Source organism: Eurosta solidaginis, chromosome 5 (genome assembly GCF_040869045.1).
Source record: "Eurosta solidaginis isolate ZX-2024a chromosome 5, ASM4086904v1, whole genome shotgun sequence".
NCBI lineage: Eukaryota > Metazoa > Arthropoda > Insecta > Diptera > Tephritidae > Eurosta > Eurosta solidaginis.
In genome coordinates, this window is record NC_090323.1 from 240,757,179 (window position 1) to 240,778,707 (window position 21,529).

The 21,529-nt window shown below is 36.5% G+C and overlaps 1 protein-coding gene across 6 annotated transcripts in view; it reads right to left on the bottom strand.

Moving 5' to 3' along the window:
* Positions 1 to 21,529, bottom strand: part of Shab (Shaker cognate b) — a 397,151-nt gene that overhangs the window by 361,721 nt on the left and 13,901 nt on the right. For all 6 annotated transcript variants that reach the window (XM_067789095.1, XM_067789094.1, XM_067789092.1 and 3 more), the window contains one exon: positions 12,885 to 13,245. The gene's annotated coding sequence lies outside the window, so the exon portion shown is untranslated. The remainder of the gene's footprint in view (positions 1 to 12,884; positions 13,246 to 21,529) is intronic.

Consider the following 21,529-nt stretch of genomic DNA (forward strand, 5'->3'; position numbering starts at 1 on the left):
TCCCAATATGACTTCATCAACGATCTCCGCCACAACGAATTTGTGTAAAACCATGACCTTCCCAACTAGGACTTCACATATCACTTCTCCCTGGACTTGGTTATACTCGCCTGTGACCAGGTAATGACTTTACTCTCCTGTGGACCAAATCAGATCGAATCAAGGAATGAGATGCGCCTGTATCTACAGTCAGTACATGTTCTTTGCCATCCACATTCCCTCTGACGGTAAGACTGCTCGATTTTCTACCAATTTGCAACACAGATATCACAGGGCATTCAATAGCTGGATCTAGCTCTTGATCTCTACCTCATACTCGCTCTTGCTCATTTCCTCCAGCTTTGCGTTTACGGCCACCCACATTGTTGGAACTACTAGGATCAAGATCGCAATGACGGGCAATGTGACCGGACTTCCCGCATTTGAAACATTTGATAACTTTTTCACTCCGCTTTTGCGATCTTTTCAGCGCCTCCAATATTGCGTCTACGCACTCTGGCTTTTCTACTTCCACACGGCGTGCTTTGAAAACTGGCTTACACAGAAGTGACGCTGTTTGCTGAATCAGAGCTTGTGACAACGTTTCTGCGAATGTTGGCTTTGGGTTTGCGTATGTAGCCCGCTTTGTTTCGACGTCCCGTATGCCATTTATAAGGCTCTGAGTCTTTACCCTTTCAGTGTATTCCACGGGTGCGTCCGCATTCGCTAAATGTGCTAGCCTTTCAATATCCGACGCAAACTCTTGCAATGTTTTACCAGGACTCTGGAATCGCTTCAGCAACTCCATTTGATATATCTGTTTCCTATGCTCGCTTCCATAACGTCTATCGACAGCGGCCATCAATGCTTCATGGTTGTTCCGCTCTCCTTCGGGAATCGTCTGTAGGATTTCGGCTGCTGGCCCTTTCAATGCCACGAACAGAGCTGCAACTTTATCTTCAGCATTCCAGTTGTTCGGTGCCGACGTCTTCTCAAATTGGAGCTTAAATACCTGGAATGGAACAGAACCATCAAACGTTGGGGATTTTACCTTCAGAGTAGACGTTGAAGTGATTGGACGGTTCAATTGTAACTCCTGAATCCGATCTTTCAAAGCATCTATCTCGGCCTCCATTCTATCTTGATGACCACTGAACCCTTCCTGAACTGCCTAGTTTCTCTTCCATACGCGATTTTAGTTGTGCAGAGGTCTGCGATGATACCTGTGCTGAAATTTGTGTCGACATTTCTGATATACGTGCCTCTTGTGCTTCAATTTTAGATATTATTTCTGACGACATTTCTGAAATACGTGTCTCTTGTGATTCAATCTTCGCTGTTACACGGTTCTCCTGTGATTCTAGTTGTTTTTCCATCTTAAATGTTATGCGTGTCTCCTGCGATTCCAGTTGAGATGTTATATCTGTCTTTTGCCCTTCGAGCTGTGTTGACATATCGGTTGATATTTGTGACGACATTTGCTTCAGCACTGCTAGTATCGCGTTAGTGTCTACACTCGCCAATGGATTCGGAGTCTCTATCTTCTATTCCAATTTAGTCGTTGGTTCTTCCACATCGGGATAAAAGACATACTCGTCCACATCAATTCCTTCCAACTCTATTACCTCTAGTAGCCGTGCTTGAAGTTCTATCTTATTGCCGGTTGTATTCAATCCACGGCTCTCCAACTCCTTCTTCAGTTGCTGGATTTTCAATTCACTGAACTTTGCCATGTCCTTGTAGTCCTCTGGAATTTATTCAACAATTCACTTCTGACACCAATTGTAACGAATTTACTGCAAATCCTCTTATTTGCAATCTTCTGCTGAGTTCGAATCCCTAAACTGTTGAATAAATAACTCCAATATTGAATAATGGAAAAATGGCCTTTACTAAAATACTTCACAATACACTCAAACTGTGCAACGAATAGCTTAATAACCAAACTGATAGCTTAAATGAAACTGACTTTCGAAATAATACTGCTATTGCTCGCTAGATATCGTCTTAGTCGTAACTGCTTGACAACTCAAATCAAACTGAATTCCAGCGCCTCTACATCTGCGGCCTTTTATACTCTCTGGTTTCTTCGTTCGCATCTTCTAGAATCTACTAACATTGTCCATGAGCTCTCAAACTTCTCAGCTATAACTAAAATTGCACGATTTTATAGCTTCCCTCATACCCCATGCTTGTATGTGTGAGCGACACTTCCACAATTATAATTGCCTACATTTAGGAGCATCTCAAATAAGATGTCTGCATATGGTTGTGCTTTGCTTCTCAGCTGCGTGTACCTACATATGTGTAGACATAATGATTGATTCGTTTATGTAGATACAAATGACTGTCTGTTTTATTGTTGTTGTGACTTTATTTACTTAAGCGCCAAATACACGACACGAACATTTCCGCGAACATTCCCGTTATGTAATGTTTCTGCGACCTTTTCTGTCGTGTATGGTGGTGTTTGCCAGTTCGCGCAAATGTTCGCCAAAAATCAAAATATTTAAAGTTTTGGTGAACATTTGCGCGAACTGTTCGTGCGTGTATGGCGAAATGGCTCATAATCGTAGTAATTTCTGAACGGAACAGACGTGCGCGGAAAATTAAAATGGACAATAAACAATTTCTGAGAGAATTTATTGAAATATATAAATCTTCTCTCTTTTTTTACGCTTAATTGCCACAGCGAGCAATATTGCTGCAGCACAATTGTTGTCCGTATTCATCGCTGTCTGAAAGAGAACTAATGTTCGGCCAAAAGTTCGTATGGTGTATGGCCAAAAGCTGCGAAAAAGATTACGGAATGTTCGCGAAAATGTTCGTGTCTTGTATTTGGCGCTTTAGCATCAGACTAGGGATGTGAGTATCACTTAGTGTCACTCATAGTCGTCACAATATGTCTCTTTGCTATCAGACTCTTAAATAATTAAATCGAGTTGCAGTTTCAGAAAAATTTCATTAAAGCGCAAATGTAATGACGTGTTCAAACCAGGAAAGGCTCCAACGTATGGATGGGGATTAGAAAATGCAAAATATTGAATCATAAATTGCAATGCCAGGGGATTGAAAAACTAGGGTTAAGACAACTATCCTCACATTAACTTAATGAGTTTATAATTTTATCCAAAATTTTCTGAAATTACAAACTGAAAAGCTCTACCGAAAATCAAGACCTATGTTGTAAAATTACTCCAACCTCTTTTCAAATACTAGAACCTTTCTTGGACCTATGCTAGTTGCTGTTTCTTGATATGCAATTTGTGTCACTTCAATAGTTTTAGCATGAGGAGAGCAAGGCACACTACGTGCTCCACCGGGTTCTACTGCAGCCCTTACATCTTGCATCTGCTACCACTGGCAAGGCCTAATTTTAATATCTGAACTTGATCTTCAATACATTGCAGCCGCGAACTTGGTTCCATGCCCTTCATGCCTGGTCGATCATGTGCACTTCTTCCATCCTTTTTATCGTGTCCAATCTGGCTGGAACATCCAAGGAAGAAGCTTCGAGGGATGTGATTCTTTAAGCTAGCTCATCCGCTTTTTCATTTATATCTATTTCAAATGCCGGAAACACAATATAGATTTAAATTCACCATATCCTAATTCTGCCTACACTCTGACATACTTTTATTTGATGTGTTATCCGAGATTATTGCCATAGTTGCTGCTAGGTTTAATATGAAAGAGGTCACGGCTGTATTGAACGATTTTTTTCCTTAGTGTTTCTACCACCTTGGATACGGCTACTATATCCGCATGAAAAGCGCAACATTTATCTGGCAGCCAGCAGAATCTGTATATTTCCGGATCAGCGATTTATACATAATACTGCTTTTATGAGATTGGAACCATTCCCCACGTTGAGCGGGCATGAAGTCTTACTGTCTGCAATGATCTCTGGAAATACTATTCATGGTTTCTCTTGCATGGTTCCCTTTCTCGCTAAAGCATAGTCCAATTCACGACCTTATACTTCCTATTAAACTACAACATTCGATAAACCCATCCATCAAAGAGCTAATTATTTGAATGCATTTTTTTCTGATGATAAGTGCAATATCATCTACGTACGCCGTAACACTGACGGGTCCCTCGACAAACTGCCTGAGAAGTTGATTGATAACAACCGTTCACAACAGAGGTTATAGTACTCCATCATGCAATGAGGTCCTGTCCGCCGATTTCGCGGCCTGTTACTGCAAAGTAATCTTCCCGTAATTAAGCATGCAGCCGACCTTTGTTAAGAGTGGATGTACTTCAATGTAAGACCATCTGATCGCACATTAGGGGACATTTCCGAAAACCGCGGTAATATCTACCGACTTGCCTTTGGTGGACGCATGTTGTGTTGAGGAGAACAGGTTTTCATCGATCGTGAACTTTATACAAAAAATAAGTGCTTGGCTCTCATGGAATTAAGAAGTCATCTCCGCAAGCATTATTAGAAGACATAGAAATTGAGAACTCAGTGAGCCCAACCCCGTTCTTAAAGCTTAAAACCCCGTTCTTAAAGCTTAAAACCCTGAACTTGCAGTAAAAGAAATTAATCTCATCAGAAAGACGCGTGGCACTCCAGCTCAAATTCGATCGAGATACTGTAACAGGTTAAACTCTTACCCATCCAGAACCAACCCCTCCTTGAAACGTCTCTACTCAAGACACCAACGATCTTTTCAAATGCAGTGTGGAACCAACGCCTCTTAAACCCCTTTCTCTCTGGTCCACCTCTGTTCAAACAGCAAGTTTCCTTGGATTCGTGTTAGAGGATATTGATGACAATTTAAGAGCACTTCTCGGATGGAGCTACAACAACAACAACGGAACTTACATGTTTACGCCGTCTCGAGGCGGCAGCTCCATGGCGAATAAATTTAAACTGAGAAGCTTTTCAAGGCAGAAGTACATTCGGGGTGCTTTTTAAACTAGTGCCTATGGATGACCCGCTTAGAAAAACGTTTTTCTAAATAAAAAACGTTTTTCTAATTATATTTAAGAATTCATGAGCTTAACACCGGCTTATAATAATTGAATTTCAATTATTATGTTTTTCTAAGAGAAACTGAAAAGAAAGAAACATTTACTGGCATATTGCGATGGAACCATTTCGAAAACCGCCAACGTAATCATTATCAGGCAATTTTGTAATGTTATCAAAGGTTTCACCGGGATTCGAACCGTGAATCAAATGGTGAAACTGCAGTACCCTTTAACCACTAGGCCATCCTGCTGGCATTTGTTTTCATTCTTAATTCAGTTTTTCTCATTTCTACACTAACAGCACAATTGAGACATTTTGTTTTTATATTAATTTGTGTGCCATGTAGATATGTTTTTGTAAGTTTTTGATTGCCTTCGGTGCGATAGGCGCTTACGCTAACACCGAAATGCGGCGGTGGCCACAGCAAATTGCCGCTCGAACGTTTTGAGAAGGAAAGATGTTCAGCTTATGGGATTGTAGTCCTTGCGGTAGACATGGCTGATCTTCCCCGCCTTTGGCAGAAAAATTACACGAGCGGTGCTTAAAGAGTGTGGTACATGATTCAAATTTATGCACTCGTTGAATATTATTCTAAGCCATTCAACGATCACTCAATAATTCTACAACGATAGATATCATCAGAGCGAATATGGGGCACTCACGCAAAGCGAAAGTTTAGCACTACTAGTTTAATGACCTCAGAACCGATTCTAATCGGATGCACAGCGAGAAAATTTGGCTGCCACTCTTCAACCAAGCTGCTGGTTAAGTCGGAGCTACAGAAAATTAGATTACTTAATTAAAGGCTGCGACTATTTCAGAACAATCCACAACTGAACCAGTTAAGAAGACTTTCAAACAATCTGCAAAGGGGTGCAATCGCTATTTCGCAGGGCATCACAATATTAAAGGTGTCAGTTAACAAGTAAGGAAGGCTAAGTTCGGGTGTAACCGAACATTACATACTCAGTTGAGAGCTGTGGAGACAAAGTAAGGGAAAATCACCATGTTGTAAAAAGAACCTAGGGTAACCCTGGAATGTGTTTGTATGACATGTGTATCAAATGGAAGGTATTAAAGAGTATTTTAAGAGGAAGTGGGCCATAGTTCTATAGATGAACGCCATTTAGGGATATCGCCATAAAGGTGAACCAGGCCTGATTCTAGAATTTGTTTGTAGGATATGGGTATCAAATGAAAGGTGTTAATGAGTATTTTAAAAGGGCGTGGGCCTTAGTTCTATAGGTGGACGCCTTTTCGAGATATTGCCATAAAGGTGGACCAGGGGTGACTCTAGAATTTGTTTGTACGATATGGGTATCAAATGAAAGATGTTAATGAGTATTTTAAAAGGGATTGGGCCTTAGTTCTATAGGTGGACGCCTTTTCGAGATATCGCCATAAAGATGGACCAGGCGTGACTCTAGAATTTGTTTGTATGATATGAGTATCAAATGAAAGGTGTTAATGAGTATTTTAAAAGGGCGTGGGCCTTAGTTCTATAGGTGGACGACTTTTGGAGATATCGCCATAAAGGTGGACCAGGGGTGACTCTAGAATTTGTTTGTACAATATGGGTATCAAATGAAAGATGTTAATGAGTATTTTAAAAGGGCGTGGGCCTTAGTTCTATAGGTGGACGCCTTTTCGAGATATCACCATAAAGATGGACCAGGGGTGACTCTAGAATTTGTTTGTACAATATGGGTATCAAACGAAAGGTGCTAATAAGTGTTTTAAAAGGGAGTGGGCCTTAGTTCTATGGGTGGACGCCTTTTCGAGATATCGCCATAAACGTGGAGCAGAGGTGACTCTAGAATGCGTTTGTACAATACGGGTATCAAATGAAAGGTGTTAATGAGTATTTTAAAGGGGCGTGGGCCTTAGTTCTATAGGTGGACGCCATTTTCGAGATATCGCCATAAAGGTGGACCAGGGGTGACTCTAGAATTTGTTTGTACGATATGGGTATCAAATTAAAGGTATTAATGAGAGTTTTAAAAGGGAGTGGTGGTAGTTGTATATGTGAAGGCGTTTTCGAGATATCGACCAAAATGTGGACCAGGGTGATCCAGAACATCATCTGTTGGGTACCGCTAATTTATTTATATATGTAATACCACGAACAGTATTCCTTCCAAGATTCCAGGGGTTTTTGGCTTCGCCCTGCAAAACTTTTTCATTTTCTTCTACTTAATATGGTAGGTGTCACACCCATTTTACCAAGTTTTTTTCTAAAGTTATATTTTGCGTCAATAGGCCAACACAATTACCATGTTTCATCCCTTTTTTCGTATTTGGCATATAATTATGGCATTTTTTCATTTTTCGTAATTTTCGATATCCAAAAAGTGAGCGTGGTCATAGTCGGATTTCGGCCATTTTTTACACCAATACAAAATGAGTTCAGATAAGTACGGGAACTGAGTTTAGTAAAGATATATCGATTTTTGCTCAAGTTATCGTGTTAACGGCAGAGCGGAAGGACAGACGGTCGACTGTGTATAAAAACAGGGCGTGGCTTCAACCGATTTCCCCCTTTTTCACGGAAAACAGTTACCGTCCGTTGGTAAATTTTTGTTCGACTTATGGCATTAAAAGTATCCTAGACAAATTAAATGAAAAAGGGCGGAGCCACGCCCGTTTTGAAATTTTCTTTTATTTTTGTGTTTTGTTGCACCATATCATTACTGGAGTTGAATGTTGACATAATTTACTTATATACTATAAAGATATTAACTTTTCTTTTAAAATTTGATTTAAAAAAATTTTTTGTTTTAAAAAGTCGGCGTGTTCGTTCTCCGATTTTGCTAATATTTATTAAGCAGACATATAGTAATAAGAGTAACGTTCCTGCCAAATTTCATCATGATATCTTCAACGACTGCCAAATTACAGCTTGCAAAACTTCTAAATTACCTTCTTTTAAAAGTGGGCGGTGCCAGGCCCATTGTCCAGAATTTTACTAGTTTTCTATTCTGTGTCATAAGTTCAACTCACCTACCGAGTTTCATCGCTTAATCCGTATTTGGTAATGAATTATCGCGCTTTCTCGATTTTTCGAAATTTTCGAAATCTAAAAAGTGGGCGTGGTTATTGTCCGATATCGTTCCTTTTAAATAGCGATCTGAGATGAGTGCCCAGGAACGAACATACCAAATTTTATCAAGATACCTCAAAATTTACTCAAGTTATCGTGTTAACGGACAGACGGACGGACGGACGGACGGACGGACATGGCTCAATCGAATTTTTTTTCGATAGTGATGATTTTGATATATGGAAGTCTATATCTATCTCGATTCCTCTATACCTGTACAGCCAACCGTTATCCAATCAAAGTTAATATACTCTGTGAGCTCTGCTCAACTGAGTATAAAAATACGTCGCGAATACTAAATAAGAACTAATACCACCTATTAGTGCCATAGTTCTATGCTAGGTCGAACTATAGTGATTCGATGCAGGGCTAGTACAAAATTATGAAAATTCACTATGAATATGCAGCCACTTAGATATTTTTAATACAAGAAAGGAAACTGCACTGAAATGTCTAGGAAGGATGGGAGTAAAGACAAGTTTAAGAATACCAGTTTTGCCTATACTTGGTAGAAGATTATCTACCTCCGAAACTGCCACAAGCTGACCATGTGACAACTAGTGCTCAAACCATCTCGAAGCAGTGTACTTCACTGTACGTAGTTGTAGAGAACTGGCAAGATAACCAATTCGACAAGCGCTTTCTCATGGCCATATACCATGCCCATTATCAAATCCCTTCGGTGGATATTTCCCAAGGCCTTTAGTTTACTACGTGTGACAGGATGCCGCCTCCCATGACATGCCAATATTAACAAGGGATGTAGTGTGTACGGGGGTAGACATTGGTCTTTTGAGAGAGGGCATTTATAACTGATAAAATTAAATCCAGCGACGAAACCCTGCATCGCTTCTCTAACAAACCTAAAACATGTTTTTCATTTTCGCCTAACCTTTCCTTACTCCACCTTAGAGTGGATTGAAGAAAGCACAAATCAACGTAATAAATTTTAATTTTTTATTGCCAAGTTTTAGCAAGTATTTGCATGAAATGAGAACAAAATCCATACCAATTATATGGACTTAAATACAAATGTAGGAGGGTAAGCTCTGAATGAAAGTTATTGGCTTACAACAAAGAACTATATAAATGGCATGAATTCGTATCTGTTTTAAAGAAAGCGACAACAAAACAAAATCATAATAAAACTTTTTCCATTTGGTGACTATTGTGTACGTTATTTCCTTTCCACTGTTTGAGCAGGTCCTTTGTTAGTTTGGCTTAACATATACATACATGTACAGTCGTGTCAATACAAACTAATAAATTTTTACTACACATACACAAGTTTAGATCCATATTTTGTTAGTTCGTTTATTGCTCTTCTTATTTTCAATTTCGTTTCAATTTGTTTTTGTTTTCGCTTTTACTGACGTTGCTACGGCAATCAGTAATCATTTATTGATGTTATTGGGTTGTTTGAACTCAAAAGCCAACCCTCGGCAAACAGCTCACGTTGCTCCAGTTGTAAACAAAACAATTTGCTTGTAGCACATTTACTTATCATTATAGCACATTTTTGCAAATCACAATCAACTCAGCGCAGAGTTATAAGGATGTGGGGGAAAAATTGTTTTTGCAGTGCAGCTCTCTTATTATTTATTCTTCTGCAATGGTTTTGTGGTTTTTATCTTTTTAAACTCTTCTAGTTACTTTAAATGTCTTCACAAGATGTTGTAGATTCAGTGTTATCCGAACACCGGATAACATGCTTGTAAGTTCAAAAAAATTTTCGGTTAAGTAAGGACATGTCTGTCTCCTACTTTATCTATATACCTACACGGGACACTGCGGTCTACGATATCACCTAAGTAGATTAAATCTATCTGATACCCAAATTGGTCGTTTCTGTGAGCTGGATGATGAAACGCAGGCTCACATTCTCTGCGAATGCGTTGCTATAGTTAGGCAGAGGCTGTTACATCTAGGTGGTGGATGGATTCTTAATCCCTATGTGATATGGAGTAAAAAACCTGAAGAGGTACATAGATACATCAAACGCCTCCAGATACAAAATTAAGCTGAAAGGTCTTGCACAATAGATCTGAACAAAGGTCGCAGTGCTTCCAGACCTATCAATAATAATAATAATCTATATATCTACTTCTGGCTCTGATATACAACCAACATTTTAAAACAAACGTTTCATTTCCGACATGAGCTTTAGCAAAGTTTAAAAGATATTCCAGAGATTCTAGAGCTTAATGAAACTTGTAACCTTAGCGTAGCGAATCTATATCCAGCAAAGGACCATTAGTATCGATAGCACCCTCCAAACCCTTCAAAAAGTATTTTTGCTGCTACAAAAACAACAAAAAATTATTGTTTTATAATCAGTCTACAGTTAGAAAATTATTATAGCTATGTTATCGGTTTATTGTCGTGCAGTTATCTGCTTCTTATCGACTGAAGTTTTGTTGGAATGTGTTTCATAACAAACCGATGAGTCGCTGATAATAAGTCGATAATACGCCGATAACAAATTGCTAAAAATTCGTCAAAAACCTATAAATTTTCGATACAAAATCGATTACCATTTCAAAAAATACTTTATAGCGCTTCGATTATAAACAAATTGTTAATTCTTTGATAACAAAAAGTAACTTTCTGTGAAAACCCGACTTTTGAAGAGAAAGAGAGAGTCAATATATATAGGTAAGTATTCGAAAACTAGTTAATGTATCTTGAGACAACTCGGAACAAACGATTTTGCAGAAAATAGCAGACATCGGATAAGGACCGCACAAGAGGTAGAATGGGACCGTTTACGAATATAATAGGCTATATATTAGCGAAAAATAACTTGATATCAATACCATTTAATTCTACAGAGTATGTGGAACAAGGAAATAAATATTAAAAAAAAAAAATTATCGCGACTCCATCCCTTTTTAAAAAAAGCATTTTTCCACGTTTCGGGCGCAATAATTGGCAGACCAGTTGATTTATCTTAATAAGCATCAGTACACATATTTGAATCGTAACTAGTGACAGAACGATATGAGTACTGAGTGAGTAGTATCGATTCTTTTCCAAAAAGTAATCGAGTATTTCGTTCTCGATGTTTTTTACAAAGTACTTAGTAAAATATCAACACTGTGGCGAATATCAGCATCACTATGCTGTTAGTAAATAATCACAACAACAAATACAGTAAGCAGCCAAACTTATGTACATGCACACACACACCAGCAGCTCGAAGTGAAGAGATATCTCACATACACATATCTAGTGAAACGTCTTGACCTTAGTTAAAATATATGGACGAGGAAACAGCGAGTATAAAAGCAGCGCAAGCTGAGGAATGACTTATCAGTTTGATTTAAACACGCTATTAGCTGTGCAGTGAAGTATAATTGTGAAGTACTACCCAAGTAATTTAAATAATGACCAGTTTGCAATACTGAATATTGGAGTTATTTATTTGACAATTAAGCGATTCGAACGTTAGCAGAAGGTGCATAATAACCAGGATTTGCCTAGATTCGTTACAATACTTTACCTAGATACTTTGCCCCGATACTTTACCAAGTGCCGATGATTTACAGGTTTAAGGTCAACAAAGTACAGTCCATTAACACAATAACCTGAGCAAAAGCTGAGATATATTCACCAAATCTGGTACACGAAATAATCTGTACCCATGATATCGTCGACGATGCGGTAAAAGCTCCACTTGGTGGTAATGGTGGAATCGGAGACGATTTATGCATATGGTGGTGGAAGAAAAGTATGTGTGTATGTGTTAATTGTCCAGAATCAATTACTCTAACAAAATTATGAAAATCTACTAGCTCTATAAATTTTCAATGCACTTCAAATTATGTTATTAAGCTTTTCCATTCTACTGTGAAATATTTTGTGAGATTTGTGGATCTTTTACTGCATCCTCAACGATATATATGTAGGTATTGAAAATCAGATAACAGCCACGCCCACACTAAAAAATTTCTAAAAATTATACTTAACGAGTGTACTAACTTTATAATAAAAAATACAATTTTTTTCTTTAATTTTGTAAAATGGAAGTGGCAGCGCTCACATTTAGTAGAAGAAAATTCAAAAGTTTTGCATGCCGTTGATATCATTTTGCAATTTGACAGAATAATGGGCCTTTTCAAAAGAAAAGTTGCTTAAAATTTTAATCTTAACAAATTTTGCAATATATGTTTGTTACGTAAAAGCGCTACCAGTAGAGACATGGTAGTAAAAAGTATGAAAATTTGAAAAAAAAAAAAAAAATTGTTAATCGCACTCATCCACTTATTTTCAGTTATTCTCTCCACAAAACGTTTTATGCCGTAAAAAAATACTTGACGCGATTTCCTCCGAAAAGATTAAGGTGGAGCCTCTCTTCCAATTTGCGTCGTGCTACTTTTAATTATCCCTAAACATTTACGTGACGGGACCAACTAATTTATCTTATACCGGCCTCAAACGGAATCTGCAAGACAGATGAATTTTCACTGAGACACTTTTCATATTAGAAATATTATTGCCAAACCAATGCCAGGTTGCGACCCCTCCTCGAAAATTTTTTTTCTAATAAAACAACAAAACTTATTTCTAAATTTTTAATATTGTTTTTGTCCTGAACTTGCGCCCAGCTACTTCGAAGTTTTTTCGTATTTAGTTACAAAATAGTTAATCTAGGAATATTTAGTAACTATAAATAAAAGAGCTACCATTATTATAACTGGCGAATTGAGAGTAAATTTTCGACTTTAATGTCTCCTAATATTTGTTGTGTTGTATCTGGGATGGGATATAACGTTATCTAATAAAAATAATTTGATAAAAATAATATTTCACACCTACCTTTTGAACGCGGCTCTCAAACAGGATATCTCCATAAAAAGCTTGTATATATTAACTGTTATATTTTATTAACTTATTTTTATTTTTATTGTTTACGTTTTAATTTTGCATCAGGTAAGCAGCAAAGTTAGCAAGCACAATATTTGCGATTAATTTACATATCTCTTTTTATAATTTATATTCACTAATCTTTACACGTTTTCAACACCTTCATAATTTTTTTAATGCACTTTTCATTTAATATCAATATGCAGATTAACAACGAGAAAAAATTTTCAATTATGTAAATGTTTCTTCATTAAGACTGACTTAATCGAGCCTTTCACGTAGCCACATTTCCAGCACATTTGTTTTGCGATTACTAAAAGAAATACAAGAAAATATTCATAAATTAATATAACTTAAAATACGGCACGCCATTGTAGTTTAAATGCATCTTTAAAGTTTTAATCCCAAGAAAAAGACAAAGAATGGAAAAGAACGAATTAAATGCATACTTAGTATACTTAATATATGCACTTTTGCCGCAAATGGCAACCACAACGAGAACTAAATGAATTGAGAACGTTGCACGAATGGGATTAAAGGACAAAAGAATAAGAGAACGGAAGAATATGAGTATTTTAATTTAAACAAAAATGTAGATGGTATGCGAATGTTAAATTTTATCTTAAAGGGGTTCGGTTGAAGAACAAAGAATTACGCAGAAATGGTTGAAACTGCCCTGCAGAAAAAATTATTAATTGCTAAAAAAGGCTAACTAATACTTGTTTATTTTACAAGTTTTCGGAAAGTTACTCACCTTTAGTCAACTAAAAAAAGCTAGATATTCACTAGTTGGAAGGTTATAAAAACTTTTCATTGCAATCACTGCAGCTGTTAAATAGAAAGGTTAAACTGGTATATAAAAATAAAATTGTTCTGGACAACTAGATCCATGTACCTATACGTGCTTCGAATTTTTAGTCATATTTGCTAATACAGCCTCAAAATCTCGTTATAGATAAGTGAAAAAACGACGATTATGTAAGTAAAATTAAAAATTTTCCAGTTATAATAAGTATATTAAGTATATTTTTTTATACCTTTCATGAACATGAAATGGTATATTAACTTTGGTCCGATGTTTGTAACGTTGAGAAATATAGAAGACAGACTCACCATTAAGTACACCGAATTGATCAGGGCGACGAACTGAGTTGATATAGCCTGTCCGTCCGTCCGTCCGTATGTCTGTTTCAACGCAAACTAGTCCCTCAAATTTTGAGATATCTCAATGAAATTTGGCACAAGGATGTATTTTTGTATTAAATTAGACATTTGTCGGATCCGGTAGGATAGGACCACTATAACATATATCTCCCATACAACCGATCGTACAGATAAGACGATTTTGGTCATTCCTGCCGCAATTTAGAAAGTATAAACGTGAAACTAGGTGATATATATTTTAATATATCTTAGAAGGTTTTCTGAAAAAATCCCTTTGATCGGAGCTATATATAGTATATATCCCATACAACCGATCGTTCAGACATAAATATTTTTGGTCATTTCTCCCTTAGTTTCCAATATAAAAACGTGAAACTTGGTGGCATATATTCTAATATATCATAGATTTCCTGTAAAAATCATATCGATAGGAACTATATATAATATATATATCATACAACCAATCGTTCAGATAAGGGGGTTTTTTGCCATTTTTTATTTGATATTTATCTTAAAAATCGCTTAGGTATGTACATCTGTTCACTATATATTTCTTATCTTATACATCCGATTATTTGGAGATTACGAACGGGATAAGATTACTGTTCAGCCCCATTCATGAAAGGTATGAAGTCTTCGGCACAGCCGAAGACAGTCCCGTCCTTACTTGTTTTTTTTATTTCGATGTTCGGAATAGGTATTCAGAAACTGTATATGTACTCAAACTAGGATTATATAAGAATGAAATGGGAAGGGACCATTACTGATAATATTTTTGGCTTCACCTCACAGTAGTCCAATATCAGAAAAAGTTAAGATGGGACTGTCTTCGATAGTGTCGAAAACTCCATACTTTTCATCATGAATGGGGCCGAACAATAGTCTTATCTCGTTCGTAATCTCCAAATAATCGGATGTATAAGATAAGAAATATATAGTGAACAGATGTACATACCTAAGCGATTTTTAAGATAAATATCAAATAAAAAATGGCAAAAAACCCCCTTATCTGAACGATTGGTTGTATGATATATATATTATATATAGTTCCTATCGATATGATTTTTACAGGAAATCTATGATATATTAGAATATATGCCACCAAGTTTCACGTTTTTATTTTGGAAACTAAGGGAGAAATGACCAAAAATATTTATATCTGAACGATCGGTTGTATGGGATATAACTATATATAGATCTGATCAAAGTAATTTTTTCAGGATATCTTCTATGATATATTAGAATATATATCACAGAGTTTGACGTTTATACTTTCTAAATTGCGGCAGGAATAGTGGTCCGATCCTACCGGATCCGGCAAATGTCTAATATAATACAAAAGTACATCCTTGTGCCAAATTTCATTGAGATATCTCAAAATTTGAGGGACTACAGATAAGACGGACGGACAGACGGACATGGTTATATCAACTCAGATCGTCGCCCTGATCAATTCAGTATACTTCAGTGGTGAGTCTATCTTCTATATTTCTCAACGTTACAAACATCGGACCAAAGTTAATATACCATGTCGTGTTCATGAAAGGTATAAAAATAGGAAGGTAGTTTGTGTGAGGATGCAAAGTTTAAAGTTTTTTATGGTCTGCATGTAGAAACTATGACCACGAATCACTTATTTCAACAATATGTAACGTAAACGTAAGCATTTGGTGAAATTTGAAGGTTCCAGTTGTCAAAATGGTGCAGAAATTACGAAGAGTTTCTTATCTGAAGAATCGGTTGTGAGATACATACGCTATATATACGGCCGATCTCATCCCTTTTTTCAGAAAACAATATGTCTACTATGCGAAAGCATATGGTGAAATTTGAAGCTTCAATCTAATAAATTGAGGAAGATATGACAAAAATCATCTTTTCTGAAAAATCGGTTGTATGGGGGATATATGCTATAGTGTTCCGATCCGGCCGGATCATTTCGGTATACTTATTGGTGGGTCTATCTATTTTCCTTTAAGGATTTACAATTTTGAGATTCGTGACGAAGTTAATATACCATTTCATTTTCATGAAAGGTAATAAGGAGTTCATGACGCGCATTTTGTATCATTTTTTCTTTTCAATGAAAGCTTTTGAGAATAAAATTGCAAAGTTCAGGTTGTTGTTTGAATTTTTGGACATTATGAAAGTTGTTATTGCTGTGTTAAAAGCTCCATTCAATGGGTGCGACAACTCACAAATTGCCATCAAAGGGCAGACCACAGGGAGATTGGTGTTAGAGCCGTGTATTCCTTTTTTACAATTGAAAAGATGATTGGTGTCATGTGCGGACACATCGCATGCGGGACATACATAGCATATGTCGGGTTTGATTCTGGACAAGTAAGAGGTTAACTTTTACAGTATCCGGAACCAAGTTGGACTAGGGTAACTCGTGTCTTTCTTGCTAGTATGCTTTCTTCCTCCACAAGAAAAGTATAGTATATATTGATAACAGGATTCACCGGGCCTGTCCTGGAAAAAAGATTTACCGATTTGGTGCGAATTTTGCACAGGGCCTCCTTATGATTGTCTGGATGAAAAGGCTGTGTTGGCAGGTGCCGGATGTCGTCATAGTGCTTATAGAGATGTTACCTTAACCCTCTTAGATGCGGATCTAGATCAAGCAGTTGGTTGCTAGGGTGTCCCGGTTTGTGGCAATTTAGCAAAAGCTGTTTGTTCAGTATTTCGTTATGTTCTTTAATGTTGAGCTCTATGTGAGGGATGTTCAGTGGTCACAAGGAAACATCCCGTGGCAGTTCTGATTGCAGCTTATTATAGGCCTGTAGGTTTTTCAGCATATGTTTTTTAAACCTGGCGACCAAGCTGATGACTCGTAGCATATGAGCAGCCGGTGAATTGATTTGTACGTGGGATTTTGTGGCGGGGTTTTACTTTAGATATAATTTCGTCGACATGCGCCTCGAATCGAACGATACGCCAAGATCTTTGGGTAACTGACAGTCGGTAGCGTAACACCATTGACGTGAACATCCAATATTTGCGTCATCTGTTCCTTCCACGTCGCAAACATAGTGGCAGTGGATTTTGTCGGTAATAATTCCAGGTTTCGCGAGTTGAAGAAACTAGAAAGACTAGGCAGACAGCTGTTTATTACAGAAACTAATACATCTATTGAAGTGCCATGTACCGTTCCCATTATTATGCAGCCGTCGGCATAGGCAATGATTTTTACTCCTTCTGGTGGGGAAGGGAGCTTTGCTGTGTAGAAGTTAAACAGAAGCGGGGATAGGACACCACCCTGCGGTACACCTGTTTAATTCCCCAAAGCTTTGAGGTTTCTATGGGGTACGGGGCGAAGTATTATCGAAGTTTTATAAATTATCGACCAGTAATTGGAATTTACAATCTCTTTTAATGATATTCGCCCTCGATATAACAAGAAACGATAAGTATGATGATTTTGATATCCAGTAACCATTTTTGTATTTAGTCATTAGTCTATAGTCGAACATTTTCGCTAAACATAAGAAGATCGAAATAATATTGTTAACAGGGTATCTAGAAGCCACTTTTCTTCTTTTTGAACTTAATAATTGCCATATCGTTATCGTTGTTAAAACCAAATTAGTGAATTATCGAAAATCTAGCGAAAAGTTATCAATGTGTAATCGGAAATAATGGATTTTATACCAATTTATTATCGATGAGTAATCGATTTGTTATCGAAAAGTTATCAATACGTTATCAATAAGTTATCAATTTTTTTTTGAAAAAATTATCAGTTTCTTATCAAAAAGTAACTGATTTAATATGGAAAAGTTATCTATGTGTTATCAGAAATCACCAATTTGATATTGAAAAGTTATCGCTTGATTATCGAAGTGTCATCAATTGGCGCCTTCAACGTACACTATTTTTGTTGATACCCTGCAAACATGTTTCCGTTAGTTGAGTGATAGAAACTTTGTTCTCTGAACTGTAAGTTGAGCCAACTGCCAAATGAAATAAAAACCCATAAATTAAAAAAAAGACTTGAAAAGAAAAGAAAGAATTGTATCATAACAAGCACTTTAAAATATCAAATAACTGTTTGATAGCCGAATAAACACGTTGTAGTAAAAAAATTATCGATTCCAAAAGTTATCGATGTGTTATCGATAGATCAGCAGCCTGTAATCGATTTACTATCGATTTTTATCGAAAAGTTTTAAATTTCTTATCGAATAGCTATTGATTTGTTAATGGAGTGTTGGTAATTTGTAATCGACGTTCCTTTTCTTGTGCAAGAAATGCAACAGATAAAATTGTGTTACCCCGAAATGACAGTTCTTGGTCAGGAAAGATAGAAGAAGTTAACTCCTTACTTATCTCTGTTTTTAGTTTACACATCCCGATCCTTCCACTTATTTACGAAAAGATGTCTTATTTATGCTACATAATGTCAATTGGCTTAAAAAAAAAACCGATTTATTGTAATAGTCTTTGATGAGTGTCTAAAATATCTTTAGGGAATTAATATTGCAATTTCTTTTGTTTCGAGGAGATTGTGTGGGAGTTTAGCTCAATTTGCAAATTTTTTTTGAGGCGCCTTTACTAGGAACTAGTTAAGGAACTTTAAAGTTTAACTTTTTGACTTAGACTCCTTTGAATTTAGGCGTGTGACATGTTTGTTTCAGTTTTAAGGGTTTGTCATCATTTATGATTTTAAAACAAATAGGATTTTTTTTACTTTGAATACGAGTCAAATATCTATTTATTTGTATACATATGCAAGTTCATGTCTTGTGTCAATACATGTACAAGCTTCCACTGTTTTGTCTATTGCCTCAGCTTGGATACCTCGTGCTTTTTTGGTTGGCTCCATTCAGTGTACACGCCTTATTTTGTGGCGACAGCGAAGACATTAGCATTGCCACTTTGGCTTCCTTAAGGGATTTGTATGCATGAGCTACATTAACGAGTTCTTTAAAAAAATATGATTTTCTTTAGAGTAAAAAAGGAAAAAACACAATAGATTGTATTGGATCGAAATTGAAATAGAATTATGATGGAAAATGCGAGGAAGGTCAGCAGCACCAAATTCCAGAAGCAGAGCAAGTATCTATCTACATACAGATGTATATGTGTACATAGGTATATACTGTATGTACGTGTATCCTGCTGCAAATTCTGGAAAGTAAATTTGTACTCCCCCACGCGAAGTTCGAGTAAATGGCTCTCCTGCGCAGCAAAGCATTGGGGGAAACTGGCTGGATGGCTTCAGTTTTGAAGGATTTTACGCTGCTCAACCTCGAGGTTATATCAATTGTTTTGCCATTCAATGTTCAATTCTCACTTGATTTTACAAAGTTTTTTCTAAAACAAAAATCACTTTCCCTTTTTCACCATAATACAATTTAGCGCATAGCTGGTTATTTCAGTAACTATTTTTTGTTCTTTTAAAACAATTTTTTATATATTTTTTTGTTCTTTCAAAACGTTTATATTCAACACAGCCCACTACCAAACTTCACTGACAAACTGCAACCGACGTACTGACGTGTTCCTGCTAACTGACCATTGTTTCAGCCAAAAACATTATTTCCAAGCAGTGCTTACACCGAATGAAAACGAGGCAATAACTGAGTGCAGCAGCTGTTAGGTGAGAGTGCTACATAAAATTTCGGTTGAAAGAGAGAGCGCTTCATTTACAACGAGTCCTTGCGCTCACTCAACTCAATTTACGACTAGAAATATTTTATTTGACTAAGTTCCTTACAAAACTAAACAAAACGCAAAATTATTTAAGTACTCTCGCAGCTCTCGTAAATTTTTCGCGCTCCCTCATTTGAGTGTACACTACCAACAACTCCATATAAGAATAAATCGTTCACACATCTTTGTTGTATTCATCTATGGCTTCGTGTCTTCCAACGACTTCAACTAAACTTGATTTAAATGTGCTTCAACCGGGCATTTTTATACTCAGCGTGCTTTGCACACAGAGTATATTAACCTTGATTGGATAGCGGTTGGTTGTACAGGTATAAAGGAATCGAGATAGATATAGACTTCCATATATCAAAATTATCAATATGGAAAAAAATTCGATTGAGCCATGTCCGTCCGTCCGTCCGTTAACACGATAACTTGAGTACGTATTGAGATATCTTCACCAAATTTGGTACACGAGCTTATCTGGCCCCAGAATAGATTGGTATTGAAAATGGGCGAAATCGGGTGATAACCACGCCCACTTTTTATATATATAACGTTTTGGAAAACACAAAAAACCTGATTATTTAGTAAATAATACACCTAGAATGTTGAAATTTGACGTGTAGACTGATATTGAGACTCTTGATATAAATTTGAAAAAAAATTTTTATATTATTAATCATAAATAAAAAATCGTTAAACCTATGGTAACAAAATTCGGCAGAGATGTTGCCTTTACTAAAAGGAATACTTTGAAGAAAAATTAGCGAAATCGGTTAAGGACCACGCCCACTTTTATACAATAGATATTTAAAAGGGTCGTGGACGAATAAAATAAGTTATATCTTTGCAAAAAAGAGCTTTATATCAATGGTATTTCATTTCCCAAGTGGATTTATAACAATAAATAGGAAAAACTTTTAATGTTTGAAACATGGGCGTGGCACCGCCCCTTTTATGATTAAGCAATTTTCTATGTTTCGGGAACACGAAGAAAAATTAACATATCGTAAAGAAATTGTGTACACATATTTTCCTTATATCAGAAAATATTTCTAGTAAAAATGGACGGGATCGGTTAAACACCACGGCGACTTAGATATAAAACAAATTTAAAAGGGTTGTAGACTAGAATAATAAGCTATAACTTAGCAAAAAATAGTTTGGAATCAATGATATTTCACTTATCAAGTTTTATTGTAAGAGAAAATGGGGAGAAATTTTTTTTTGAAACTGGTGTTTTCACGTGTTATGTACAAAAGTAATTTATCTGAAATGAAATTTACAATTGAAGCTCACGCTGAGTATATAATATTCGGTTACACCCGAATTTAGACACCTTTACTTCTTTCCATTGTTTTGTTTTTATTGCGTGTTACACGCACATCACACAAATATACTTGGCGTGTTGTTGCCTCTTATTTACTTTTCCTTTTTCATTCAAGCAAACTTTTCCAGCCACTTTCTTCTTTGTTGGACTGCTTCCTTTGAGTGCGCTTACGCTGCGCACGAATTGTTCGAATTTCATTTGAAGGATTTGGCATTCAATTGCAGCATATTTTACCAGCACGTTTGCGTGTTTGAGTGTGTGTTCCTCGTACGTCGTTTTAAATTTGTGTTTTTTTCAGCATCGATGTGCACATATATACATACTTAAGCACGAATTTTACCTTCTTTCAAATTATATCAATTTTTACAAAAATGTCAAATTTAATGTAATCATTTTGTACGCGTGTTGAGCATGAATTAGGCCATTTAATCCTGAATTGTTA